This window comes from Seriola lalandi, unplaced genomic scaffold, assembly GCF_002814215.2.
Source record: "Seriola lalandi dorsalis isolate HSWRI2012SDOR001 ecotype SW California unplaced genomic scaffold, Sedor1 jcf7180002054684, whole genome shotgun sequence".
NCBI lineage: Eukaryota > Metazoa > Chordata > Actinopteri > Carangiformes > Carangidae > Seriola > Seriola lalandi.
In genome coordinates, this window is record NW_019525237.1 from 859,630 (window position 1) to 865,863 (window position 6,234).

Consider the following 6,234-nt stretch of genomic DNA (forward strand, 5'->3'; position numbering starts at 1 on the left):
CTCCCACACTCCTTACCTCTCCCTCTCCATTCCTCCTTCTCTCTCTTCCTCCGGTTCCCCTCTTCCTCTCCCTCCTACCCCTCTTCCTTCCACCTCCTTCTCTCCTCACCTCATTTTCCTTAATTACATCTTCTTTTTGTCCCTCCTCTCATTCCATCCCTCCTTTCTTTTCTCTCCTTATTACCTTCCTTCCTTCTTTTCTTCCTTACTCCTTTCTCGTTCTTTCGTTACCTATAGCCATCCTCTTATACCTCTGTTCCCTCTTTCTTCCTCCTTTACTTCCCTAATTCATTTCCTCACTCTCTTCCCTTCCTACCTGCTTATATCATCTTTCTTTTTCTTGCCTCCTACAACCTTCTCTCCCGCCTCCTTTTCTTGTTAATTACCTCCTTTTCTTCCTTCTCTGCTTCCCTCAACTTTCTTGCTCCCTCTTTCCTTCCCTGCCTCCTACTTTCCCTCTTTATCTATTTCCTTCACTCCATCCTTTCTGCCTTCTCTGCATCCTGCCTCATTTTCTCACTTCCTACCTCTTCCTGTCCTCCCCTCCAGCCTCTTTTTACTCCCTTTTTCCACTCCCTTCTCTCACCATCCACCTCTCCTTTTCTCTTCTCTTTCTCTTCTCTCCCTTCATGGCTCTTTGCCTCTTTTCCAATCTCATATGTAGTTTCTCCTCTCCTAACACCTTATGTCCCTCACCTTCTCCCTCATTCTCTCCCTCTTTTAATTTCTCCTCTCAGTCCTTCCCTCCATCCTTCCCTCCCACTGTGGTCCCTCTTTCCTTCCCCTCCCTCCTCTCTCTCCTTCCTTCTCTCTTGTGTTTTATGTTCTCAGCTCCTGGAAGTCAAGTCAGTGCGCGGCGCTCCTCCTCCTCCTCCTCCTCCGCTTAATCTAACTGACTGCTCAGCCCTCCCCAACCTTCCCCTCCTCTCCCTCCCCCTCTCCCTTTTACACTCTGTCTCTATCTCTCTCGCTCACTCGCCTCTCTAACTGCTCGTCCGCTCATTCAGCCCAGTGTGGAGATGCATTCGTGACTCTGACCAAAGTCTGGATAAACGGGGCTGAGAAATCTGCAGCGAGCGACTGCAGGGGATTTTAACTGAGAGTAAGTGACACCCTTATACAGACTGTGTGTGTGTGTGTGTGTGTGTGTGTGTCTCTTAGCTGACACTGTTTGCTGTGTGACTTTTATCTGTCTAATTCAGTGTGAAAAATTTAATGGATGAGGGAATTATCTCAGTTTGTGTGTGTGTGTGTGTCTGAACCAGAAAGCTCAGAAAAATATTCAGACACTGAAGAAACATCTAAACATTTTTGTGATAAGATATTGAATGAATTGATTTGTTAAAGGAATTTTGTTTCCAAAAGTTATATTTTATGCAGAAAGTGAGACTTTTATTTCTAACACTCATGGGAGCTCTGTTTGCTAAAATTAGACAGATGCTCAACTTTGTAAACACCATTAATTCAGGCTTTTTAAAGACGGTAAACAAGGTTGCCCAATTAATTCCTCCAAAATGAGGCCGAACTTTCCTCCGAAAGAAGGAAATCTCACATGGTAAATGTTTGAATCTGCACATATTCTGGTGAGAAAGAAGTTAATAAGACTTGTTTACAGGTAAAAGGTGATTTACACTAACTCAAAGTTGACTGTTGTATTTTGTGGCAAAGAAAAAATGTAGGAAATTTCATTCTGTTTTAAATGAAACTTTTTTTTTTAATTTAGTTGCTTTCCTGCTTAAAATATGAACATTTTCATTGTGGAGCACGCACACACACACACACACACACACACACACACACACACACACACACACAGAAAAACACACCACACTTGCACCAACTGTAAGCATTTGGCATCATCCCACTAATCCACTTCTATCATTATTCATCCTCTGACCTAACTTTGAATTCCAGACAAGAGAGTCTGTGTCATCCCCAAAAAAGTGTGTGTGTGTGTGTGTGTGTGTGTGTGTGTGTGCGTGCGCAGTGCCAGTTTAGTCAGAAGTGACACAATAGAGCTGCTGTGTCGACGCAAGACTCGTGTCAGTGGCTCAGCCTGAAGACTTTAGTGCTGCCAAGGGGCCTGTTATTGTTGCCTGTGTGTGTGTGTGTGTGTGTGTGTGTGTGTGTGTTTGTGTGTTTGTGTGTGCGTAAATGAGTGAGTACCTTTTGCATACTAATGCGCCTGAGGCCTCAGTTGTGATGTGTTTCTTTTCGAGAGCATCCTAATGAGAGCAGCCGCCGCTCCTAATTAATTTGATGAAAACACAACGTGGAGCTGAATGATGTGAAGATAATGTTCTCTCATTAGAGAGGAATCGTTGAGCAGGAAGTGACAGCGTTATTTATGTGTCCGTCGGCCGAGATAATGAGCGGGAGGACAAAGCGTAAAAGAAACATGGTCGTGTTTTCAAGGGTGATAATAAACCTCTTGTAATGAATGCTTAATGAACTTCCAAAGTCGGCTCGTCCTTCCTCCGCTCTCATGCATGTGTGGCGGAAAATAACTCGTCCCTGTACGAGCTTTATTCACTTGTGCTTCCCTCACAACACTTCCTGGAGTGTTTCCTCAGCGCTGATGTGAAGAAATGAAGCATGAGGGAGAAGCAGGTCAGTTTCTGCATTAGTGATGTATTTTTAGTTTAATACAGACGTGGTAGAGAGAGAGAGAGAGAGAGAGCCTTCAGTAAACTTCATTGTCCCTCGCCAGCGGAGCAGCAAAGCCTTCACAGGGCAGAGTGGGGAGATGGGAAACGGTTTGTTTGGTCAGTTTTAACTCTGATGCTTTAACATGGCATCACTGATTTGAATGATGTAGGAGTTAGGTTAGGGAATCTTGATTTCATGCTTCTGTAAATACAGATAATATAACACATCATCAGCCCCAGGAGAGATCCCACCATGAAGCACACGGGGCTTTTAAAATGAGCGCCACAGTCGCTTGTTCTCTTCCCGTGTTTTGTATCATAGCAGACAAAGACAAAGACCTGTTGTCGAGACTCCTCCCAGTTTTCAACAGTGGAAATCTTTGACGAATGTGGTTTTTTTTTACCTGCAGTGTCCATTCTTGCAAAACAATAACTGAGGCACCATAAAAACCTGTTTTTAATCACAAAGTTAAAAGTGAGTTTCAGTACAAGACGGGAGCGTTTTTTCTTTCACGTTCTTTCCTTACCTGAGGTGTTCAGCTTCAGGTGGTAAATCCCAGTCTCTGATGTCACTGGGCAGTTACCTCAAAATATATGACGCAACATGAAAATAGTAGAATATAACAGTAATTTGAAGGAGACAGGGAGGCAAGATTAATCAATATCAGCTTGTTAATGACCAATCCATACATTCTGTATGTTGGGAACCGGGAAATAAATCGAACATGAGTTAAGAGGAGGATTCCTGCTCCCTCCTCACCAGTCACATGTCGTGCTGCGTGTCTCAGAAATGATCTGATTTGGGAAGAACTTATGATTTTATGATCAGTTAATCTGACAAAAACACAAATATCATGTGGTCTGACTCCAGTGTTGTGTTGAAGTCTTCACCTAAACCCTCACTCCCACCTGCAGGAATCTAGTCTCCAAATGGCAACAGTTAAAACTTTCTGATAATTTAGGGAAAATAAATGACCTCATCATCACCCTTTGCAAATGAAAGAGAAGGAGCGGCGGTGGTAATCTGTCTCACTTGAACTGTTTTGCCAAGAAGTGGGGACACTGATGTTAATGATGAGAAGCGTGGGGGGGCATAAACACAAGCACCCATGGGAGAGATGATTATACACAGACACATTAGCAGCAGCTTGATGGAGAGGTGAAGGTGAGAGAGAGAGAGAGAGAGATGGAAACGGAGAGGGAAAGGCAGGGAAATGAGAGGCAGAGAGAGAGAGAGAGATCTGACGGGAGGCGAGGAGAGAGACTGAAGCATCTGTTAGCGATCAGAGTGCAAGTCTTTTACTTTATCACTTCATCAGGCGAGGGCCACAAACACACAGACCTTACGCAAACACGTCATGGCATCGCAAACACACATTTTTAATGCATTTTTATTTTTCAGCTCATGTTTAATGCAGTGTAACAAACACTGAGGATATTATAACGGTAAATCTTAATTTCACAATTGGCTTTATTTCAAGTGTCCAAAAGACTCCGGTGCAGACTCACACACACACACACACACACACACACACACACACACACACACACACAAGTGTGAACACAGTTGGTTTAAGCAGATGCTGCTTTGTATGTATGACGAGTCCCCCGAGTCCTCCCGCCAGCGTCTCCTTCCTGTTTGAGCATTAGCATGTCGCCTCATCTCACCGCAATTTAACAAATGGGGTTTCACCTTGATCGGTGACCTGTTTCCGTCCAGACCTCGTCTCCTTCTCTGAAGAGAAGAGTTGCTGCTTTGTGAACATCAGCTTGTGACGGCGCGAACACATTTTAAGGCTCCGCTGTCATCGGCGCCCTGGAAATGATGCGTTTTTGAATTCGAACCACGGCATCATCAGACTCGGAAAGACTTCAATGTTTATGTGCAAGAAGGAGACGAGGATAATGAAATACTGTGATGGAAAGCAAAGGTGTTTGAGGTTCATCCTTTTTGTAATTTTCATGGTGATGTGTTTACACTATAGCTTTCTATGTAAACATGCCTTATGTTAGCTAGCATATTGGCGAGCTAACATTAGCACATTAAAAACCAAATAGTTTTCGGCCGAAAAGCATGATCTCGACCCTGTTGCTGTTGGAGGAGGGGCGAGGAGGGCAATGATGTAAATTGCTGAATATTTTCTTTTTTCTTTTTTTTGCTTCCTCTAGCGTTAGCAAGGGAAGCGACCAACAGGGTTTTAAAAATGTGGTTGTTCCTATCATTTTCTTTCAAATGCAGTTGTTCATCTTTTTGTGCTGATGATACAACCACAAGATAATCACGGTCGGTCGCGGCTTGGGAAGGAGAGGGGGGGTCTATGTGGTAAATGAGTCGCACTTGAACTTCTGGAACTACTCCTGGACGACTTAACTTCATTTCTAGGCCACTTTTCTAGATGGCCAGGTCATCAGGAGTATCAGATTCTGTGGTCGTGCTTAAATGAGACATCAGTTAACATAGCAATTGCCTCGTTATCTCAAGGACTCGAATGTAACCACGTCTTTTCTCAAGCTCGCAGAAATGCGTCTGTTTCTGTGAAGTGTAGTTCTGGTTCACTGTACTCCCCTTTCCTCCGTCCGTTCCTGTGTGGTTTGTCTGTCATGCGGTTTTAATTGTCTCCCTTCCCTAGTTCCTGGTATTGACTAAAGCCACACAAGGGGACAGAAAATCTAAAGAGGGAGATCCGGACTCAAGATTGTTGAATCTATTCTTTAGAGTCCCCCCGGGAGTCAGGGCGGGCTTTCACAAACCACACCAGTGTGGTCAAAAAATGTATCGCATCGCCACAGTCTTGGTGTATTGTGGGTATTAAATTACAGCGTGTTGAAATGTTTTTCACCATTAAAAAAAACGAACGCAACAAAGGAGCCAAACGACGCCGGACGCGGCACATTATCCACACATGAGTAAAGCAAATCCATTATTATCTGAAGCAAGAGTGACTCGGCACAAGTGACTGATCGCAGCGTATCAATGGGAAAGCTGATGGCTGACGGATCTGTTTTGCATGCATTCATGACCGATGGCCTGAAGCCTCATGAAGAATGTGTGGCTGGGTTAAAGAAGGTGAATGTTGTAGAAGTAGACGACATAGAAGTGTCTGATCATTTTAGATCTTGTGTTGAACGTAGAATTTGAGTTGCTGTTTGGTAAAACTGTACACGAGTAGGAAATACTTTAAATTCCCTTTGTGGAAATTTGTCTCACACTTCACACTTAAGTTCCAGAAACGATTCATGCATCGAGGTGCAAAGCGATATCATCTACACGGTGACTTGATATCCTGTGACGGAGGGTGGAAGTTGGAGCTCGCAGCGGGGGAACATGAAAGGCCGGTCTGTTCGAGCATCATCTGGAGAGTTGAGTGTTTTCCTAACGTGATTTTCGCAGCGGACTGTGCCAAATGAGAAATTTGAGTTTCCAGCTTCAGCAGGCAGTCGTCTAAGTAGTCCTGTGTTGTTGGACAATTTGATAAAGTAGTTCCCAGGGTGCCCTGTTGTGCAACTCTTGTTTGGAAAGAAAAGAAGTTGGGAGCTCTAATAATCTGGACTCTGAATATTATTAAACCAAATATTGTGTGTGCAG

At 43.9% G+C, this 6,234-nt stretch overlaps 1 protein-coding gene across 4 annotated transcripts in view; it reads left to right on the forward strand.

Annotated features, from left to right (window-relative positions):
* Positions 1-6,234, forward strand: part of arhgap36 (Rho GTPase activating protein 36) — a 58,992-nt gene that overhangs the window by 23,757 nt on the left and 29,001 nt on the right. The window contains exon 1 of one of the 4 annotated variants that reach the window (XM_023422712.2): positions 72-1,102. The exons of the other annotated variants lie outside the window; for them this stretch is intronic. The gene's annotated coding sequence lies outside the window, so the exon portion shown is untranslated. Of the gene's footprint in view, positions 1-71; positions 1,103-6,234 lie in introns of those variants that run through there. 4 annotated transcript variants of the gene reach the window in all.